The sequence below is a fragment of the Chrysemys picta genome, chromosome 2 (genome assembly GCF_011386835.1).
Source record: "Chrysemys picta bellii isolate R12L10 chromosome 2, ASM1138683v2, whole genome shotgun sequence".
Taxonomy (NCBI): domain Eukaryota; kingdom Metazoa; phylum Chordata; order Testudines; family Emydidae; genus Chrysemys; species Chrysemys picta.
Window position 1 is genome coordinate 68,544,013 of NC_088792.1, and position 24,035 is coordinate 68,568,047.

Here is a 24,035-nt window from a genome sequence, read left to right on the forward strand (position 1 = left end):
CTTGTATATACACCTCTGTGATGAATATATTTGTCAACTGAGTGCCATTGTGATGAATTTCAGGGAAGATGAAAAGCATTTCCATGACGGTGAAAAACTGTAACTCAAAGAAGCGAGAACGAAGCAAATAGTTTGTATTTATCTTTGCATCTTAATAGACAACCTTATTCCTGTTTTTAGCTTGTTTTCTTCATTCTCCCACTAAGGTGTTTTCACTTGTATGAAATATTAACAAGAGAAGGAATTCAATTAGAAAGGCTTGTCATCCTTGTCATTCACAATTGGCTACAGAAACTTTAGTCAGATGCATTTCACTTGTACTGATTTTACCCTTTGTTTTGACCATAGAGCCAAGAGATACAGGAAGAACTTTTCTAAATATCAAAACGTTTACTATTAATTATGATTTAATAAATGATAATCTCACCTCTCCCCTAGTGACCCACTATCACAGTTGAGATCAGCAAAGATCATTGACTCAATGGGCACAAGATCGAGCCCTAAATGAGAGGGAGTTGCTGGCAGTGTGTTCTCTGTGAAGGGTCCTTGATTTTGGAATTTGAGTCCTACCTTGGTCTGCCAGAGCCTGGGTTTGTTCACTTACTGGGCATGCTACAAAGCCCATATTTTCTTAGACTTAGAGCGGTTAGGCTGAGACATGGTTATAGTGATGAGTGAGGTATAAAACCCTATATAGAATAGAATAGTGGTTAAATTCCTGGTCAGTGATTTTTTTACTTTGTGTGGTTTAATCTATGGGCTAGGTGCACACAGCATACGATAGGTGCCTCTAGCTATGTAGGTCCCCATCTATTATATATGAATTTAAATAAATAAATATTACAGCAGTGCCCAGGATTGGAGTCTCATTATGCTGGGCACTGCACAATCATAAAAGGAATGACAGCTCCTGCCTCAGAGAGTCTACAACAATACAACACTAAGCCATATATTAACTTCTATAAGAAAGATAAGAGCCCTAACACATAAAATGCAAGTTATGGCAGTATTATTCTAGTACACCAGAAAAAAGCTCCATCTTGTGTATTTTTTGCAGAAGTTAGGACCCCTTTGCAGTATAAAATTGTTCTCTATTTTGTAGGTAACTGTAGGATATCCTACGAATTTGTTCAGTCATGTTTAGATCAACACACATTTTTAGCATGATGTTTTATATATTTTGTAACTTTTTAAAAAAATGAAAATAACATACTTTCAGAAAATGACTTATGAATCTGACAGCATAGGAATGAGTGTAATTAAAATAATTTACTGCAGATGTTAACACAAAATATTCCCTAAAGTACTGGATGTAGTGTTCTACATTGCCATAAGGTAACTTGGCTAAATTTAAACATATATATACGGAGATAGCATAATGAAACTGAAAAGCTGGAACCAGTCCCTAGCACATATTTTGACAGTGGTTACTTACAAGCTATTGGCCAGTACTTATAGGAACACACACACACACACACACACACACACACACGAAGCAGAACATGACCGCACCTTGAAAATGCTCAAAAATGCATTTGTTCTCTAAATTTGTTAGTCTCTAAGGTGCCACAAGTACTCCTGTTCTTTTTGCGGATACAGACTAACACGGCTGCTACTCTGAAACCATTTGTTCTCTAAAAGTCCATACTTCTCAGGTTTGTACGATGTACCAAATCTGAATGTACAGGCTTTCAAGATTTATGTGATATAATCAAATTCTATCTTTTAATAATAGACATTCTCTTGTAGTAATAGTAGGTTATAAAATCAACATGCTGTGAAAAATTAATCTGTGGAAAGACTTGATCACCCATAAGCCCTGTTGTGTAAACAGTACTATATAGCAGCCTCATCTTATTTGAAGTATGATTAAGGAAATGTAAAAAAATCTTACAGCTATGATGTTTGGTATGGCATTGGACTGTGCACACAGTTTTGACTTCTTTATTAATTATTATTATTAGTTGTATTACTGTAGCCCCTTAGTCATGGACCAGAACTCCACTGTGCTAGGTGCTATACAAACATAGAACAAAAAATATGGTCCCTGCCCAAGAGAGCTTACAATCTAAGTATGAGACTAGCAACAACTAGTGGATACAGACTGATGAATGGGGAAGTACAAGAAAACAATGAGACAATATTGGTTGTGGTAATAGGCCATGGTCTTTTGTCAAGTTTTTTGTAGGCATCACAGCAAAGGAGAGTATGAAGAAGGGATTTGAAGGAGGGTAATGAAGTGCCTTTGCAGATATTTATGGGGAGCTTCTCCCAAGTGTGAGGGAAAGCATGGGAGAAAGCATGAAGGTGCTTGTTTCAGATTTTTATAAGTAGGTGATGGAGACCAGTATTTTGGGCCAATCAGAGGTGAGAGTTGGCTTCTCAATAGTGAATGAAAGATGTTAGGTAGGCTGGAGTAGGCCATGAAGGATTTGGAAAATGAGGACAATCATGGGTGGTGGGTGAATTGCCGACTAGCCTCCCCTAGCCAGCCCCACCCGAGGACCCACCCTCCTTCCCCCGCCGGAGCCCCCCATTCCCTGTGGCCACTAGCCCCCCTCCCACCCCAGTCCCAGAGTGCTGGGTGGGTGGTGTGCAGTGGCCCGCGAGCACAGGGTCGGCGGCATGCAGCCCCTGCCCCGAGCGCATGGTGGGTGGGTGGCATGTGCCCCCCCCGGCCTCCGAGGGCAGGGCGGATGGGAAGCACATGGCCCGCCCCAGCCCCCGAGCACAGGGTGGGTGAATGGCATGCCCCTCCCTGTTCCCCCCAAGCACAGGGCAGGCAGCCCCAGTGCCTCCAGTCCCCCTCCAGTCCACTGCACCCCAGTGCCGGGTGGTGCAGCCCCAGCACCCAGGGCCCCCCTGCGCTGGGCAGCCCGAGCCACCCCAAGTCTCAACCGCCCTAGCCCCAGCAGACTTCCCTGAAGAGGAGCAGCCTGCCTGGGCTGGGGCCAAGGGGGAAGGGCAAGCAGGGCTTCAGGGAGGAGGGTGGGCAGAGCCACGCCGGGCTGTTTGTGGAGGCATAGCCTTCCCCAGCCTATGCACCATGCCGCCCATGAGGACAAGTAGCTTATGTCTGATGCACTAGAGAAGGGGGAGCCAGTGGAGGGAAGCAGAAAGGGGAAACATTTTCAGAACAATAGTGCTAGGAAATTATCTTTGCAGCAGTATTCTGAATGGATATGAGTAGAGCAGGATGGTGCAGTAATTGAGATGTGGAATGATGAGAGCCTGGATGTGAGTTTTAGCTATGATGGTGGATGGAAAGGAAAGGCTGTATCTTAGAGATGTTATGCAGAGGGAATTGTTAAGATTTAGACATGGATGTGATGACCTAGAGCAGTGGTGGACAATCTGCGGGCCGCACGCAGCCTGCCAGGATACTCCACTGCACTCAAGTGACAAATCTGCACTCCAGGTGAGACACTGTGTTTTTTTCATCCATAAATGCCTGGGAAGAGACAAGATATGATACATTGTTGCAACTAATTTTCTAAACTGCAGCTATTTTAATTAATGCAGTTAATATTGTCTGGAAACAGAATAGTGTCAGAGTAGTAATGAGAACTGTTAGACTAGACAGAGCAATTCTAGAAACTGGTGAGACTGGCTCCTCCAAAAGACATTTTTAGATCCTCCTCCCACTGGGCTGTGAATTTTAAGCTGTGCCTCTTAGAGGCATAGCACAGAATTTCACCTTTTGTTTTTTGTTTAACTTCAATAACTAATTCACCTTTTAAATAAAGGAAGCCTTTGTTAAAGAGCCTATGCGTTCAGCCCCTGGAATCTGAGAATTCACAATAAACATCCATTAGACTTAAAACAAAACAAAACAAAACAAAACCTTTCACTTGGTACCTGATGCAGTCTTTTACATCTTTACAAAGAAAGTCTAAAGCATTGTTCTATCAGAATAGAAGCATATTACATCCACTCTTTATTGAGTTGGTCGGAACCAGTAAAAAAAGAGAGCAGAGAGTTTTCATCACTGTTTTACAGGTATATATAATTAAACAGCGTGTCAGGTAGTGGGGATTCGGGCCTCATGAGTCAAGTAAATGGAAACTAAATTAACATCCAAAAAGGATTTCAGCTAGAAAAGACGGTCACACTCGGGGAAGAGAAAGCTAATTTGGGCTGAGATATCAAGAATTACTTACGGCCTAATTTAAGGCTGGAACAAACAAAAATATATCACGCTACACAGGAGCAGAAAGGGGTAGTTGACACTTGGTTTATAATAATTAAAAGTTACAAATATATGTACAATATGTCTATAAATATATATATTTGATTGAATACTTTCATACAGCAGGTTACTTGTCTTCTTACACTGTAAACTCTGCAGGTCAAGGAGCATGTATTCATATTTATCTATATACAGTGCCCATTCTAAGGTCTCTTAATGTTACAATAACATAACTATAAAATAATAATAGTAACACAAATTTATCTTTACTCTGAGCAATGACTAAGCTAAGACCAGATGTGCATAATTAGCAGACACCTCAACAAGTTCAAAGAAGCTTTTGAAATTATCCTTGGAGAAGACAGAAGACAGAAACCACACCTGTTTGCTGAGGAAAAAGGAGGTTAATATATTTCCTAAGATAAGAAGTGTCTGCACACTCCTTTGTCAATATAGTACTGCAAGGTTACACCTTTACCTAGTAGCTGAGGGGCACGTTGGGGATGTTGTCCAGCAGAGGGAGGTAATTAGATCTCAAAAACTGCCAGGCTGATGCAGTTCTGGACAGTGAGAAAGCCAGGATTAGACATTGCTAGACTATGAAGGACTGAGACAGAAGACTAAAAGATGTGATCAGGTTATTTTCTGATTTTTCCTTTCTTATCTATACGTTTGTACCTGTTTAGATGAATTAAAAGGCAGGACATGCTTTCAACTACCGTATTTTCCGGCGTATAAGACGACTGGGCGTATAAGACGACCCCCAACTTTTCCAGTTAAAATATAGAGTTTGGGATATACTCGCCGTATAAGACTACCCCTCTTCCAACGCACACCAAATAAAAATTAAAAAAACATCAGATTTGATTTCAATATGGTAATTTTAATTCAAATGCTTATGACATGCAGGAAAACTGTCACTTATAAACATAAGGCTGTTTGTCATCAAACATGTAAACATAAAACAGTGCAAGTGGATTAAACTTTTCCTAATTCACTCTAAAGCTGAAAGGAAGGATAAGACAATAAACCCATGGGAGCTGCCATGCTGTTTGTTTTCTAAGCTGTCAACCAAACTGGAACTGATGATGATAGGAGGAAGATAACAAACAATAGAGAGAGAGCAAGTGCCGGGCAAGTCCCTGGCGAGTTAGCAACGCCCATCATAACTGCAAGCTATGGTATTTTTACAGGTTTTGCTGGCATGACAGTTTCCCTTTAAAAGCCTTCAAAATCCTCCTGTTCGTCATCTGATATCATAAGTACATCAATGACATCTTGTGATACATTTGTAAGGCAGTCATCGTATGGATCGAATTCCGTATCAGATGGTGTGGTCTCAGCTTCAGCTTCCTCTTCATCTTGCCACAAGTAGTCGTCCTCCATACCATCTAATGAATTTGATATGCCACACTTCTTGAAAGACTTGATTACTGTTTCTGCATCAATATCATTCCAGGCTTTTATGACAAACTTGCACAAAACATCCAACTGCGGAGCACGCATGTTTCCTTCCTTTTGTGAATGACTTTTTGCCGCTAACCATCCATTCATTCCACTGTTCTCGAATGCGATCTTTAAATGGCTTGTTTAGGCACACATCCAGTGGCTGTACCAACGATGTCAATCCTGCAGGAATAACTAACACATCTGTGTTTAGTCTTGCAAGCCTTTGCTTGGTGCTGGGAGTTAAATGAGCCCTGAACATATCCCACACCAGTAGACTACATTTTTGAATAAGTCCACCTGGTCGCCTGCTCCATACATTATCAAGCCATAGCTTTACCCCTTCTTCATCCATCCAGCCTTTTTCATTCACATGTACAAAACAACCAACAGGGAACTTGAGTTTCGGCATTGTTTTTCTTTTAAAAATAATCATTGGTCTCAGTTTGGCGCCATCAGCTGTGCATCCTAGTACCACTGTAAAACTGGACTTCTCATGTCCTGTTGTTTTAATTAAAATTGTTTTTTCACCTTTTTGATGGACAGTTTTATTTCCAACCATATCAAAATTAATTGGAGTTTCATCCATATTTCCAATACTACTTAACGCATAGCCATGTTTAGTGCGCTGTTGTATTACGTATCGATGGAAACTATTTACTTTGCTATCAAGATCTGCAGGTAATTTTTGGGCAATTTTCGTCTTTTGCCTCAGTACCATATTATGCCTTCCCATGAATCTAGTACACCAGGATACAGTGGCCTTAAATCTGTTGCTGTGATCTGGGTTAGATTTGGCCCACTGAAGTGCAAACAAACGTATTTTATTTCGTGTCACTACATAACCGTTTTGGTTATGAACAGGTACAGATACTGGTGCTGTACTGTATGTGGTACCCAGTATACAACAGCGATGTACCTTACCGGCGATTGGCTGGTTGTTGTATACAAAGCCTGCTTGGATTGGTCAGCTCTCCCTGCCTGCCCAGCCCTCCCTGTCTCCAAGACTATCAGAGCGGTAGCGCAAACACGCCTCTTTCACCCGTCTGGCCCGCCCTTGTATCCTATTACCTCCTTCTCTGCCTCTCAGATCTCGCACATGCGTGCCTGTGCCGCTTCACTGCAGTCCTCAGGAGCGAGATCTGAGAGGCAGAGAAGGAGGTAATAGGATACAAGGGCGGGCCAGACGGGTGAAAGAGGCGTGTTTGCGCTACCGCGTGTTTTTCTGGGCACAGCGCCGCTCTCTCTCTTTTTTCCATACCCCGGGCGTCCCGGACGCCTGCAGCTTGCTCCGCCCTTGCTGCTTTCATACGGTCGCCGCATATGGCGGGGATGCGGCCACGGCCGTTTTTGAGCTCCCCCCACCATATGCGGTGACCGCAGATTCTCCAGTCCGGCTTGGAAGTTTCAGCACCTGCCCTATAAGACGACACCCGGCGTATAAGACGACCCCCGACTTTTGAGAAGATTTTCCTGGGTTACAAGGTAGTCTTATACGCCAGAAAATACAGTAATTTATGTTTTGATTAGGGCTGTCGATTAAACACAGTTAACTCATGTGATTAACTCAAAAAAATTAATCACAATTTAAAAAATGAATCCCGATTAATTGCAGTTTTAATCGCACTGTTAAACAATAGAACACCAATTAAATTTATTAAATATTCTATATGTTTGTCTACATTTTCATATATATTGTATTCTGTGTTGTAATTGAAATTGACATGTATATTATTTTTTATTACAAATATTTGCACTGTAAAAGATAAACAAAAGAAATAGTATTTTTCAGTTCACCTCATACAAGTATTGTAGTGCAATCTCTTTGTCATGAAAGTGCAACTTAGAAATGTAGATTTTTTTTGTTACATAACTGCATTCAAAAACAAAACTACACCTCTACCCCGATATAACGTGACCGATATAACACAAATTCGGATATAACACGGTAAAGCAGTGCTCCGCGGGGGGGGGGGCTGCGCACTCCGGTGGAGCAAAGCAAGTTCGATATAACACGGTTTCACCTATAATGCTGTAAGATTTTTTGGCTCCCGAGGACAGCGTTATATCGGGGTAGAGGTGTATGTTAAACTTCTGAGCCTATAAATCCACTCAGTCCTACTTCTTGTTCAGCCAATCACTAAGACAAACAAGTTTCTTTACATTTACGGGAGATAATGCTGCCCTCGTCTTAGTTACAATATCATCAGAAAGTAAGAACAGGCATTTGCATGGCACTTTTCTAGCCGGCATCACATGCCAGATATGCTAAACAGTTGTAATGCCCGTTCATGCTTTGGCCACCATTCCAGAGTACATGCTTCCATGCAGATGATGCTCGTTAAAAAAATAATGCGTTTTAATTAAATTTGTGACTGAACTCCTTGGGGGAGAATTGTACGTCCCCTGCTCTGTTTTACCCACATTCAGCCATATATTTCATGTTATAGCAATCTCGACCCAGCACATGTTGTTCATTTTAAGAACACTTTCACTGCAGATTTCACAAAACACAAAGAAGGTACCAATGTGAGATTTCTAAAGATAGCGACAGCACTCGACCTAAGATTTAAGAATCTGAAGTGCCTTCCAAAATCTGAGAGGGATGAACTGTGGAGCATGCTTTCAGAAGTCTTAAAAGAGCAGCACTCCAATGCGGAAACTACAGAACTCGAACCACCAAAAAAGAAAGTCAACTTTCTGCTGGTGGCATCTGACTCAGACGATGAACGTGAACATGCGTCGGTCCACACTGCTTTGGATCATTATCGAGCAGAACCCATCCTCAGCATGGACGCATGCCTTCTGGAATGGTGGTTGAAGCATGAAGGGACATATGAATCTTTAGCACATCTGGCACGTAAATATCTTGTGACGGTGGCTACAAGAGTCCCATGTGAATGCCTGTTCTCACATTTGAAAATGTAGAAAACATCCAAAAATATTTAAATAAATGGCATTCTATTATTGTTTAACAGTGCAATTAATCATGATTAATTTTTTTAATCATATGATTAATTTTTTTAATCACTTGACAGCCCTAGTTTTGATATGATTTTTCTTTCTCTGTTTCTAATAAAGTGTTCTTTAATAAGATTCAGCCAGTTTTACAGGATGAAATCCGGGTCCCATTGAAGTGGGTGGGAGTTTTACCATTGACTTCAATGGGGCCAGGATTTAACCGAAATTGTTTTGTAAAGGAAGTTTATGCACTCTGTCACACAAGAGGGAAAGTAACCTTCAGCCTCCAAGGAAAAGGAATAAGATTAACTCCGCTCAGAATTCTAGGTCGGGGGCATGACTGAAAAGGCTTATCCAATCACATGCAAATAGTGTCAGAGCTGTGGTTTGCACAATGTACCAGGAATGCCTATAAACCACAGAAAAGAACTGACTTTAAAAGTTCCAAGATAACAAAAATGTACAAATTGGAATTCCTTATACAGTTACATACAACTATTATCCAAAAGGATTTCTGCTAGGAAAGAGAAAGTTACCCTGTAGAGTGCAGGGAGGAGAATATGCAGGTTGGGTGAAATTCACCTCTGAACAGGCTTAAGTGGTGCGTAGTCCTTCTGATGGCTGTCTACACAGAGGCAAATTTCACCCATTTTATGTCTTCTGCTGTATTACAGTATGGTATAATATGAATACCTTTCTCTAAACTACCAGTTAAAAAGGCTAGCTATTCTCTTGTCCAATGCACGTATAAAGCCTGGTCTACACTGGGGGCGGGGGGGAATTGATCTAAGTTATGCAACTTCAGCTACGTGAATAACGTAGCTGAAGTTGCCGTACTTAGATCTACTTACTGCGGTGTCTTCACTGCGGTAAGTTGATGGCTGATGCTCTCCCATCGACACCGCCTGTGCCTCTCGTCCTGGTGGAGTACCGGAGTCGACAGGAGAGCGCTTGGTAGTCGATTTATTGCATCTAGACTAGACGCGATAACTCAACCCCCCGCTGGATCGATCGCTGCCCGTTGATCCAGCAGGTATTGTAGACAAGCCCTAAGTGTATTAAAATCCAACTGTATCAGAGGGGTAGCCATGTTAGTCTGTATCCACGAAAACAACAACGACAACAAAAACACGGCTACCTCTCTTTGGATGCATCTAAAGAAGTGGGTTTTTTACCCACGAAAGCTTATGCCCAAATAAATCTGTTAGTCTTTAAGGTGCCACCGGACTCCTTGTTGTTTTTTTAAAATGCAACTTATCAAGTGGGATAGCTCTAAAGTTTCAAAAAGCAGCATAGTCTTTTATATTTCCCCCCAAATTGATAAATCAGTAATGCATACTTAGCATGTGTTAAGAATGGTATTTTTATGTAAAAATATTTATGCTTATGTTTATAGCTGGTAGATTTAACTCTTTCATTGGGCTTTCCAGCCTGCTTGCAGAAGGCCTTAGAATGTGTGAAATAATTAGCTAAGACCTGATAGCTAAGACCAATTTTCATTTAGTTCTCATTGCTCCAAATGGATTTTTTTTTCCATATAGTCCTATTAAAATTAGTCTCCTTTAGGTGCTTTTATAGCTTCATTTATAAACATGGGGCCAGGTTCCAGTATTGCCAACTTTCATGATTTTATCACAAGTCTCACGATATAGGGGTGGGTTGGTTTGTTTTTAAAGCCCCAGGTTACATTGCAGGTCAGCCTTCAATTAACAAAAAACAATTTTCTTTTCCTCATGTTTGCAGAGAAAAGCCTGAAAACATGAATTTAGTGTAGCCTAAAGGCTAACAGACCAGTAGGCAATAAAAAGAACCTTACATTTATTATTTTGAAATAACTTTATGATTTTTGAAGACATGGCGTTGGCAATACTGCAGTTCTTTCAGTCTTTTTGTTCTGATCCACCAGAGCAAATAGGACATAAAGATAGCAGCTAAGGGAAATTTCAGATGGTGTAGAATTGATATACGTGCTCTACATTAACCCTTTCCTATCCACCAGTATAGACGTGTGTAGCTAAAAATGGGGCTAGAACATGTCTATACTGTGGCTATAGGAACAGCTACCCCTTGGGCTTTAGGGATCCTGGAGACATCAGATCAGCTCTGAGGATGCTCTAACTTAGGGCTGTTATACATAGGAAAGTTTTATTACTTATACCAGTATACTTATACCAGTATACTTGAACTGATATAAACTCATATGTTGTGTGCAGTGTTGTTGTAGTTGTGTCAGTCCTAGGTGGGTGAGGTAATATCTTTTATTGGACCAACTTCTACTGGTGAGTAAGCTTGTATCTCTCACCAACAGAAGTTGGTCCAATAAAAGATATTACCTCACCCACCTTGCCTCTCTAATAAACCCATACAGACACTCTTATTCCAGTATAAAAATGACTTTTTTGGTTTAGTTTAAATCCCTTCCCAAGAAAGATGAGCTAAACGAAAGAAATGCCCTCTTATACTGGAATAAGAGTGTCCGTATGGGATTATATTGATGTAACTATATTGGTTTAAATTCACACTTTAGCTTAGACCACTATAACTTTGCCCTCATACTAGGGCCTGATAATGTATGTGCCAGTAGCAAAACAGATACTTTGAAAGTGTTGTGATGATGTTTGTGCCATTGGGAGGCAATGGTGAAAAAGTTTAAGGGCAAAATTCTGTCCTCCGGATTTACCCCCCATGTTACTGAGAGCAGAGTTTAGCCCCAAACGTTTAACCAAAACAAACAAAAAAGCAGTTTAATTGTTTTAGTGTACTTTTTGTGAGCCTTGTAGACAGTTTCTCTTCCTACTGAAACAATGTAAAAAATTGGAGACAACTAATGTTCTGTTCATGTCAGAACAAACACTTTGATATAAAAAACCATAATAAAGGCTCAAATTAAATGTATACCCCAAAATAAAAAAACACACTAAGAGAACCAAAAGAGTGCCATCATGGCTAAACAACAAAGTAGAAGCCGCGATTAGAGACCAAAAAAGCATCCTTTAAAAACTGGAAGTCAAATTGTAATGAGGAAAATAGAAAGGAGCATAAGCTCTAGCAAATCAAGTGTAAAAGTATAATTAGGCAGGCCAAAAAAGAATTTGAAGAACAACTAGAAAAAGTCTCAAAAACTAACAGCAAACATTTTTTAAAGTACATAAGAAGCAGAAAGTTGCCAAACAATCAGGAAGGCCACTGGACAATAAGGTGCTAACGGAGCACTAAAGGAAGATAAGGCCATTGCGGAGGAGCTAAATGAATTCTTTGCATCGGTCTTCACTGCAGAGGATGAGAGGAAGGGTATATCTACACACGAAATTAGGTCAATTAAGTCGATTTTTTAGAAATCGATTTGATACAGTCGATTATGTGTGTCCCCACTTAAGACCATTAAGTTGGCAGAGTGCGTCCACAGTACCGAGGCTAGCGTCGACTTTCGGAGCGTTGCACTGTGGGTAGTTATCCCACAGTTCCCGCAATCTCCGCTGCCCATTGGAATTCTGGGTTGAGCTCCCAATGTCCGATGGGGCAAAAACATTGTTGTGGGTGGTTCTGGGTGCATTTCGTCAGCTTCCTCCCCCGTCCCCCGTGAAAGCAACAGCAAAAAATCATTTCTCACCTTTTTTCCTGGGTTACCCGTGCAGATGACATACCACGGCAAAACTCCCACACCTGAGCCATTCTTTTTAGGTGACAAATCTGAGGAACTGTCCAAGATTGAGGTGTCAAAAGAGGCAATTTTGGAATAAATTGATAAATTAAATAGTAATAAGTAAAGCTCCCTGTGACTTTCTGTGACCTCTGTGACTTCTGCTGTGGCCTGTGCGGCTGGCCTGGGAGCCACCTGAGCAACTTGGGCAGCCCCAGAGCCAGTTGCACTGGCTGCTGCTGGGGCAGTCTCAGGACTGCCTCCCCAGCAGCAGGAGTTTGGGTTTGCGGGGGGCTCAGGACTGGTGATTGGGGTGTGGAGCTGGAGGTCGCTACTTCTCAGGAGCCAGGTAGGGAACCTACCCCATTCTCGCCAATCCTCCACCTCCCCTTCCCCTCAGGACCCGCGGCACCCTCCCCCCCCCCCCCGCGACTGCACCCTCCTGTATGCACAGCACCCTTCCCAGGCCATGCTCCCCCCCATCACCTACAGCACCCCCCAGGCCACTTCCCTGAGCTGCCCCCCCCTCCAAATTTTAGTCAGGGGTATATAGTAAAAGTCATGGACAGGTCACGGGCCGTGAATTTTTGTTTACTGCCTGTGAGCTGTCCATGATTTTTACTAAAAATACCCGTGACTAAAACGTAGCCTTAGTAATAAGTTACCAGGTCTGGATGGTATTGACCCAAGAGTTCTGAAAGAACTGAAATATGAAATTGCAGAACTACTAACTTTGGTATATAACCTGTCACTTAAATCATCATCAGTACCAGATGACTGGAGGATAGCTAATGTGACACCAATTTTTTTTAAAAAAAGCTCCAGAGGTGATCCTGATAATTAAAAGCCAGTAAGCCTAACTTCAGTACCAGGCAAATTGGTTGAAACTACAGTAAAGCACAGAATTATCAGACACATAGATGAATGAGATATGTTTGGGAAGAGTCAACATGGTTTTTGTAAAGGGAAATTATGCCTCACCAACCTATTTGAATTCTTTGAGGGGTCAACAAACATGTGGACAAGGTTATCAGTGGAGATACTGTACTTGGACTTTAAGACGACCTTTGACAAGGTCCTTCACCAAAGGCTCTTAAGCAAAGCAAGCAGTCATGGGATAAGAGGGAAGGTACTCTCATGGATCAGTAACTGGCTAAAAGACAGGAAACAAAGGGTAGGAATACACGGTCAGTTTTCAGAATGAAGAGAAGTAAATATTGGTGTCCTCCCGGGATCTGTACTGGGACCAGTGCTGTTCAACATATTCCTAAATGATCTGTAGAAAAGGTAAACAGTGAGATGGTAAAATGTGCAGACAATACAAAATTACTCAGGATAGTTAAATCCAAACTAGACTATGAGGAGTTACAAAGGGATCTCACAAAACTGGGTGACTGTGCAACAAAATGGCAAATGAAATTCAATGTTGATAAATGCAAAGTAATGCACATTGGAAAACATAATCCCAACTATACATATAAAATGATGCAATGTAAATTAGCTGTTACAATTCAAGTGTAAATTGGAAAGGCCTTGGTGCTGCTCTAAGGCCGTATCTACACTGGGGTTTTAGCTACAGATGTAGCTGCACTTAGGGTGACCAGACGTCCCGATTTTATCGGGACTGTCCCGATATTTCCTTGTTTGTCCCGCGTCCCAACCGACATGCGGTCGGGACACTGGACAAACAAGGAAATGCCCCGGAGCCTAGAGCCCGGAAGTGCTCGCACCCCCCCCCCACCCCGACTCCGCCCCCTCCTCCCCCGATTGGCTCCCTCCCCGAATCCCCGCCTCTTCCCCGGGCTCACCATTCCCCCTCCCTCCACAAGCGCTGGAGGGAGGCCCAGGAGATGCAGGGGAAGCGCGGGGCCGGGGTGAGTAAGAGTCCGGCCTGGCCCCGAGCAGGCAGGACTCAGTTGGGTGGTTGGGAGAGGAGGGGGGCGACCCGCGGGGCCAGGCGGCGGCTGTTGTTGTCCCCCCGGGCAGCGGGACTCGGGAGCAGCTGCTGCTGCAGCTCCCACTGCCGCGGGGGAGGAAGCGGCCATGGCGCTCCGCGGCTGCGGCGCCTCCGAACCCCCCGAGCCAGGGCCTGCTGCAGGGACCCAGCAGCGCGTACGCTGGGCCCAGCCCCTGGCCGGTCGCGTCTGGGCTGCTGCCCAGCTGGTGCTATCCCGTGGCGGCCCCGGGGCGGAGGCATCGGCAGCCCAGCCCAGTTCGTTCCCCTGCAGCCGCGGAGCGCCATGGCCACTTCCTGCCCTCGCGGCAGTGGGAGCTGCAGCAGCGGCTGCTCCCGAGTCCCGCTGGCCGGGGGTGAGAACAGCCACCGCCTGGCCCCGCGGGCCGCCCCCCTCCTCTCCCAACCACCCAACTGAGTCCTGCCTGCAAGGGACCAGGCGGGACTGTTACTCACCCCGGCCCCGTGCTTCCCCTGAGTCTCCCGGGCCTCCCTCCAGCGCTTGCGGAGGAAGGGTGTTTTTTTTTTTTATAATTCACTGTACGATAGTGGTGTTCGATATTTTCACAGCCTGAGGCCTAGCATATTATTTCAAAAAGGTCAAGAAGGCCACAGTCAATAATTTGGAGCAGATTCTTCGCCCTGGTCTGCTCCCTTTGCACTGCTGCAGTGGAGCAAAGGGAATGGAAAATCCCCCAAGTTTCCTGCTGAGGAGTCCCTAAAGTGGGGAAGGCTCCAATAGGTGCAGAGCCAAGATATCCAGCTCCCACACCTTCCTGCCTACAGCCCCTAGTGCAGCAGGTGTGTCCAGAGTGGGAAGGGGGAGTGGCTGGAGTGTTCTGGACTCCAATTATCTCATTGGGGGGACCAATAGCCAGCTTGTGAAAGCTCTGCTCTCACCTGGGCTGGTGCAGAGAAACATGAAGCCATGAGAGGATGCTGGTTCTCACTTTCTCTTTATTCTCTCTCCTGGGCTGTCCAGATTAGCTTCATGAGGGAGAGGAGCCATTCTTTGCCAGGCACTCCCCTAGGCTCAGGCAGAACCAGTCAGGCTCCTAGTTTGCTCACCCTGGGGCTCCTACTGACCGGAAGGGAAGCAAGCTGATTCAAACATTTCTAATTAGAAATCAGAGGATGTGGCTGAGGGAACATTTTCTATTTGTAATCAGATGCAAATTTTCTTCATGTAGTCACCCTTAAAGGCCCCAAGTAGCCTTTGAGTCACAGCTTAGATAGATGTTTTGTGGGTATGTCTACAAAGCATGTTAAGCCTGGGCTCTGACTCAGGTTTGAGCCCAAGTCCCCCTTCCGTCCACACACAAATTAGTCTTACTCAAGTCAGGATGCACTCAGGACCCGGTTCCTAAAATCCTGCGTGGCGGAGGTAGAGTCCAAGTCTCACTGTGACTCAGGTCCAAGCCCTTTCATTTTGCAGTGTGAATGCAGCTGAAACCACAGACCAAGTCAGAAGGTCTATGTAGTGCAATATGGACGCATTAGCACAGGTGTGAGACCCGGGTCCAGCAATTGTAAATCCAGATTTAAAATGCAGCGTGTATGCTAAAGCACAGGCTTGAAAATACCGAGTCCACAAGTCTGGGTTCCACAGACCCAGGCTTAGTGTAAACATACCCTGAAGGACTTATAGCTCCAAAACACATATCCCGCCCCTGTCCAGTAGGCTGAAGGAGTAAATCCACTAGCTAGCTAATCAATTGAGCTAACACATACATAAGAAGCAGTGACTTAAATTTTAGTAGAGGGCAGTGGTATACAGCCCTCAAGGCAGCACTATAGACCAAAGTCTCAAGTCCAGATTTTAATATCAGCTGTGCAATAATATATGTTCATATAAATTATGCAGCAATGTGAATCACTCATCTGAGTTTAGACTCTTTCCATCAGCCCCTCAGAAGCTTCTCAGTAGCATACCATAGACATACTGTCTCTATGAAAGTACAGCGACTGTCCCCTGGCTCTGGGCTAATAATTCTATAACATATTGTATGTCTGGAGAATTATGCCTCCGGAATTCTTTTAATTAAATCCTATCAGGACTGTTACAGTTCCAAAACTGATTATACAGTATTTTGAAAGCCCCTTCATCAGTTCTTCAGACACAGCCATAACAGTCTCATGGAAATCTCATGACTGCTTTGAAGTCTCCATTGTACAAAGGATTCTGCTTGGTGTTCTTTGGGCTCTTTGTAGGGCTTCACAATTGCAGCAAACCCTCCTTTTTATAAGATCAATAAAAACCTATGACATCTTTAGCCATTTGTTTTACTGTTTACAAAATAATAATCTGTTTATATGTTTTTTCCATCCTACCAGCTAGTTGTAGAAAGGAATTCTTGCCAACCAAATAGTGTTTGTGAAATACTACAAATATTTGGTATTAATGTTGCTGTTAATGGGTGGCAGTTCATCTACTGATTAGAGCAGGGGACTGGAATCCAGCACACCTGGCTTCTGTTCTCAACTCTGCCACTGATTCAGTGTGTGAATTTGGGAAATACGTTCTTTATACCTCAGTTTCCTCATCTTTAAAACTAGGCTAATGATTCTTACTTATTTCACAGATGTGCTGTGATATTTAATATTTACAAAGGACTTTGAGCTCCTCATCTGAATGGGTGCTGTATAATCACAACGTATTATTATTTAGAAATGAAGTTTCCATTTGGTGTGGTTGTTGGTGATCTGTAGAAACAGGGCCAGTTTTCAGCGGGGGGGCAAGCAACGTGGTCACCTATGCACCAACTTTCAGGGGGCATCACACAGCAATGCCCGCTGCTCAGCTTTTGGATTGTTGTTTGTTGGTTTGTTTATTTTTGTGTGCAAGGCCACTCCAGTGTAGCATCAGCCCTGTCTAGAAAACTTTCCGATTTATTCTTCCCCAAATAATTCCATTATCAAACTTGAAATATAATTAAACATACTTTTATTTAATTTGGTCTTTTAAATATCCTGGTGTATGTACAGCTATCAAGTTTTAACTTCCTATATAAAACATTAAGAAGTAATAATTGATGTAAATAACACAAATATTGAAATTATGAGGAAAATGGTTTAACTACTGATATTATTAGCTTATAGCATTTGGATAATGCCAATATATGTATATATTCTAGCTCTTGCTTGAAAAATTAAAAGTACGATTCTATTTGGCTTCAGTGCCTTGCTATTAAATAGGATTTGTTTAGAAATATTCGTTAGAGAGCTTCATCTTGATTCTGAACTCATTACTCCGGCAGAGTTTGCATTGATTCCAGTGCAAGATATAGTCCCTTAAATGGCAGTTGCAAGGAGAGTGCTCATGTCTCAGCACAAGGAAATGTTACTGGTAGGAGAAAAAGTGCAGAAGCTGTAGGTATATGTGTTTTTTAAAATGGGCAAGAATAAACCCAATAAATCTTTCCATATCAGAATTCTGGGGACATTCTAAATCACAATGGAAATGGCTTGTGTAACTGGAAATATTTCACTGCAGTTCAGCTGTTATTCTATTTACAGTCCTTCAATATATTGTTTGATATTTTGAAATTAGATAAAAGTGATTGTATAGAAACAAAATAAAGTTTAAATAGACAAATTACGTGGCTTTTTTCAGTTTACTTTCAAGCAGGTATAATAAATTGCAACACATCTTTCTAGAATATCTTATGTTCAAGAGGAAACCTTTGCCTTCCTATACCTACTCAAGCTCACAAACAACCAAGATGTGTTATAGAAACAGAGAACTATATACACAGCTATTAAGAATTACCCATATGAAAAGTTGGAATACATGCTTTGGAAATAATCTATCTACAAAATATATCTTGTTTTGTAAAATGTGAAAAGGATTTGGAAATAGATTAAAATTAGGGGGGAAAACAAAGACATATCAGAAATTCCACTATGTATTTCTGTGCTATCTGCCAATATCTTATTAAAATATTTAAAGATACAGCTTGTTTATCTTCTTCATTCCCCCTTGCACATTGCTCACTGCTGCCACCATGTGTTATCACTAATTCCTTCTGAAATAAGAATGCCCCTTGAACAGGTACATACTGAATTTGGTAATGGAGGCCTGCCTGGAAATAGGCATGATGCCACACAGAAAAAAATGTAATGTTACAAGCAGGAGGCAAGTCTTCCTTTAGAAAAAGTGGGCACTATTGGGAAGGATATGATGACCTTCAGAAGCACCAATATGGCTAAACAGCAGCCCTTGCAGCATTCTGTGTTGCAAGCCTATGTTGTCTGCTGGCATACAGCCAAAACACAAATAAAATCTGCTCTTCTTCTATTCATGCAAAGGTCATGAATGTTAGTGGAACTTATGCACATGCATTAAGAGTTGTTAGTTTAGAACATTTCATATATACGCATATATATGCAAACACAAATATCCTCCGTCTCCTTCACTTTATAACAACTGAGTGACTAGGACATTTGACCTTCTTGAGCTAGTGCACGACCCAGAAGTTTCAAAGCCTCTTAAGGGCCTAAGTGGCCAGATAGATACCTGATAATGGATAATTATGGAATAGACTGCCCATAGGAGAAGTTTTCTCCTAACTTCAGGCAGTTAGAGGTTGGCTTATTCACCAAAGTATGAAGGTCTATACACCTCTACCCCAATATAACGCATCCCGAGATAACATGAATTGGGATATAACTCAGTAAAGCAGTACTCCGGGGGGAGAGGGGGGAAAGCGGGGCTGCTTACTCCGGCGGATCAAAGCAAGTTCGATATAATGCAGTTTCACCTATAACGCAGTAAGCTTTTTTGGCTCCTGAGGACAGCGTTATATCGGGGTAAATATCTTTTTTATTTTCTTTCCTATCAAATATAATTGTAGATGTTCTCATTATTCATATAAATGGATATATATTTTTAATCCTAATAACATCCAGGCCTCAATGATAACTTGTGTCAATATGTTCCACATGGCAGTTATGCATTGTGTTAAAAAACTTAGTGTACTCAGGACATACTAGGATGAGATGGCAATTTATTATACTGTACAAGCTAAACTTCCTTAGTACTTCTTTGCTAAATTTACAGTTATTTAAAGAACTCTTAAGATGAGATTAAGTGACAATTTGTTGCTGGTTAATCATAATTAAGTTTACAGGAAATAGTTTCAATTAATATTTGAGCTCAAGTTTGTGTAGCCCCAATACAGTAAAGCACTTGAAATATATACTTAACTAAGGCCTCCATTTAGCAAGACACTTAAGCACATGCCTAACTTTAAGCCCTCGGTGTTGCCAACTCCCACAATATTTGATGTTTTACTTTTTGCCCCAGCTTCTGGGGACAAGTGATTCCATGACAATCTCAGCTTTTGTTGTAAAGAAAGTAAGTTTCTAGCCTTCACGTTTGCAGAGAAAAGTTTGAAAATGTGAACCCTAAAGGCTCAAAAACCAGAAGGCAAAGAAATAGAATTGAAAACATTTTAAATCTAATGGTTATTAAGCCAATCTCCTGATTTTTTAATGTTTGAGGTTAGTAGTCCAGTTGAAACCACATGCTTAAAGTCTGATCCTGCTTCCCTTAAAATTTAGCCTAATTAAAGGCTAATGCAGCTCCCATGACAAATTTTCCATTAACTTAAATGCATGATAATTCAGTGTACACTAATCTTTATAGTCAAGTGGTCCTCAAAATGGCTAGGCACTCTCCAAATAGCGTTGAAGACATAGTCCCTGCCCCTGAAGAGCACACATCCTAAAATATATTGCAACAAGCTAATTACCTTAGTCTGTAGCTTCAGGAACTTTGTGTAGCTTCCCCCTCCCTATTGTCTCACCTCTAAGGAATTTTCCAAACAAATCCCTGGCATTAAGAAAACCACCACACAGTTGTTGGGAGCACTGCAAAACAGGTCTGGGTGCTCACCCAGCTAATCTGTCATAAACATCCTATTCAATTGTTACCCTGCCTGCCTCCCCACTCCCTTGTTTGTCTCATACACTGGGGATGGGTTGTCTTTTAAACTGTAAATACTTTGAGGCAGGAACTGTCATTTTCTAGATGTCTATAGCACATAGCCCAATTGAGTCCCAGCATGGTTTAGGCTTCTAGTTGCTAATCTACTATAAAATGTTTAATAAAATAAAATAATAAGAAGAACATGGCAGCTGTCATGTTGGCTAACACCTAGAGATTAAATTGTGTACCTTTAGAATTGGAAAACGCATGAGTCTCTGTTGGAGCCAGAGAGCCAGGCTCTCACGCTGAAAGCCACATCATTTTGCACACATAGAGAAAGGACTGTACAAGGGGTAAAATGGTGGAGAATCAGCCCCCCAGTTTCTGTGCCATTTTCCAGTTGCTCGTGATTTCCAGTTGTTTACACATAGTGTCCATGGTGGTATTTGTTCTTCGGTGTCAGGGAAATGGGAAATACATAACGTTCCTGTAACTTGCTTCAGAACTCAGAAATAGGTGCTGGTGCCCTGAATGCCCTATTGTCTGAAAACAATCAGCTTCACCCTGTTGAAGCAGGTGCCACAGCATTCAAAGGGCGAAAGGGAGGAAAAAAGTGTTTTGAAGGAGGTGGAGGGATTCCAACCATAGTGTACATGAATTATATTTGACTACTAAAGTGATCCCTATGAACCTCATACAAAGCACAAACGGCTCTACATCAACTACCTCTGAGACAAATCTAAATAAAATATTGTAAATGAACTAAGTAGTTATTAAACGTGGCCTCTGTTCTTGGCAGCAGCATGGGAAAAGCTGGAAATAATTAAACAAGTGGTTGTTCAAATGACTGCTGACTGAATTTGTTTCCTGCCCCAGAATGTTGCCGCTCATAATTTCACATTTCCATAATAAAAGTAAGACCCAGTTCAGTGTAGTTTCTAAAAAACTACTTATGGTGCTCAGCATTATTCAGTTTGAATAGCTTTTTTCATACATCCTATGTTACTGTTCACACTTTTATATTTCTTATTTAGTTACAGAATTTTCAGCAATTCTCATAAAGCTGTCAAATAAGGATCAGTTTGTTATCAAGGTTTCGGAAAGTTGCAGTGCTAATAAACTGTGCTAAGCACATTGTCAGGGCTTAACAAAAAAACCAAACAATACACCTTGCTGCGTCCTGCTCTCTGGTCTCAGTGAGGAGGACTGGAATGCTAACATTGCACAAAGAATAGCCTTTGACTTAGGCCCAGATTTTTAAAAGTATTTAGGCATATAAAAATGCAGCTAGGTGCCTAGTGGGATTTTCAAAAGCCTCTAAGCCCCTAACTCTCACGTACGCACCTTTGAAAATCCTTTTAAAAATCAGGCCTGAGTCTCATACCATAAACACTGTCAATGTGATCTAATACATCAGAATAAACTTTTTATTTTTCTGTGACAGAAATACTCTGAGGATTTAAAGGTGTGGTGTCTAATTAAAATAATTATAACTGGGATTAATATGTGCTCCTCACCTTTAATATGTACTTTCTCCCCTCATTGTGTGTGTGTAACGCCCATGATTGTTAAGGGTGAATTACATGTATACATTGTAAGGAGTGTGAATTCCAATGTGTACACTTCCTTAAAATCTATTACTACTAGGCCAGATCGTGGGCCACCTCTATGGGAAGTCCTGCTCAAAAACTGATAACACAGTCTAGCTCCTTATGAAATATTAAGCACCCAAAATTCCCATTAAGTCTGTGTAAGTTGGTACCTCTCTAGCATGTCTATATTGCAATGGACACAGTGGAACTTGGGTTCAAACTCCATCACTTTGTTGTATGGACACAACTCAGGCCCGGATCCTCAGATTCATGTCCTTAGAGTCCGCCAACACTATCCCAAAATCCTATGGGCTAGTGTTTCTTGTCTTTTCTATCCCAAGACTAGACAATTGACTCCCAGGAAATGATGGCAACCCTCCTGGTTCAAGCATAGCTGCTCCACGTTTAACCCTTCCATTTTATTCTGACTGCTGAAATACAAACAAGGTGAACCATCTCCTGTGTTAGCTATAGCCGCCAATAAGACAAAGTCCTTTGCCAAGTTTGCTGCTACTCTGTCAGGGAACCACAGTCAGCTTCTGGTAAATCTCTGGTGTGAGGTGAGCAAGACGTTTGACTGCAGTAGGAGTCCCAGAAATTACCTTCTATACCAAGAAACAGCAGACAAGTTGGCAGTGTTGGGGATTCAGTGGATTGGTGACTAGTGCAGGTAATGGATGAAGCAGCTCAAAAGCAAATATTGGTAAGCTAGAGATGAGAACTGCACTTCTGGGAATTCCCTGTCATCCTGCCTCTTTTACGAGGACTTTGACTGAGTGCTAGATACTGTGCTGAGCACTGAGTAACCAGCAGTTCACAATAACCTGATCAGCCAGAATGCTTCTGATCCTGAATCTAATATAGCACTGGAGAGGAGCAAGCAGCTGTCAGATCAGGCTAGCAAAGTGACTATGGTGCTCAAAGACCTGAGGAGTCTTTGTCATTGGAGCAGCTGCAGCATGTCCTGGGTCCGTATTCAGAGGAGCTATTTGATGACCTCCTGGAGGAGCAGTCCACTGTAGAACTGACAGGAGAAACAGAAGAGGCAGAAGTAGCCTTAGAGCCTGGTAAGTTTCTGTCTCTGTTGTTATCAATGTACAAATGGGAGTGATTTCTGGTTTACGACCCAATTCCATTTTTAGTACAAGCCATGGATAGCAACGTGTACCCCACTGATGGTGGAATGCACACCAGTGCCTTGGTGTCTCCCCCGCACTCCAACACCACATGGAATTCAAAATGGCACCTGGAAGCACAAACAGTTAAGCAACTATATACAATGAAATTTTTACTAGCTACTCGCACATTCTTATAAAGATTCTTCCAAAGGTTGCACACTGAAGAAGAAGTAAAAAAGCAACAAAGGTTGTAGGGTCCCATCAACATGCCACTCTTCAGTGCTCCAGAGAGCTTCAGCTGTGATAGACCTTCAGAATGGACAGACTGGAAAAACATTTTTGCAACAAAACTCCCTAAAGAAACTGGAGATACTCAGGTATCATCTTTAATTCATGCTATGGGGAAGCTGGCAGAGCATATCTTTAAATCCCTTACCTTTACTGAAAACAGTCACAAAGATGACTGTGAAAGGGTTCTGGCTATGTACGATTTATACTTTATACCTCAGAGGAATATGGTTTATGAAAGAGCATGTTTTCACCAGACAATCCAGGAACCAAGAGAAAATGTTGAATCTTTTTTAAAGAGCTTTGCATGCTTTGTCTGAAAACTGATTTTTGATTACAAAACACCAAGATATCAAAGGCAGGTTGATTATTGGGTCAAAAGACAAGAAACTCTCACAGCAACTACAGTTAAGTCCACCCACAGCTATACGGATGGCAAAGCAGTCTGAACTAGTCGAACAGCAAAACAAGAGTCAGAACAACTTGAAAAACCTGAAATTAGTTTATAAGCTATAAACAGATACAGCATGAATACTAAAAGTTATTACCATAAAAGCCCTGAGGCCATTAGGCAGTCCCAGGCAAACAACAAAGCCTTTAGACTAAATTGTACAATATGTGGAAAAATCCATAGCCCAATAAATGTAGGAGTATAAAGTGCACAAAATATGGACATTCTGCAACTGTTTGTTGAATCAAGGCAGTCAGGGAGTTGACTGAGATTACAGACAATCAAGATACATTGAGCAGATGTTTTCAGAGAACTGTTCACAATGACTCTAAGATCTCCTTCTTGAGTGGCCCATCATTTTTCATGTATAGTTGGGATTATGTTTTCCAATGTATATTATTTGCACTTATCAACACTGAATTTCATCTGCCATTTTGTTGCCCAGTTTTGTGAAATCCCTTTTTAAC

At 41.9% G+C, this 24,035-nt stretch overlaps 1 long non-coding RNA gene across 1 annotated transcript in view; it reads right to left on the bottom strand.

The window, feature by feature from the left end:
- Positions 1-3,199: 3,199 nt before the first annotated feature.
- Positions 3,200-24,035, bottom strand: part of LOC122174839 (uncharacterized) — a 139,111-nt gene continuing 118,275 nt past the window's right edge. The window contains exon 3 of the long non-coding RNA XR_006177194.2: positions 3,200-3,451. This is a non-coding gene — a long non-coding RNA (uncharacterized LOC122174839). The remainder of the gene's footprint in view (positions 3,452-24,035) is intronic.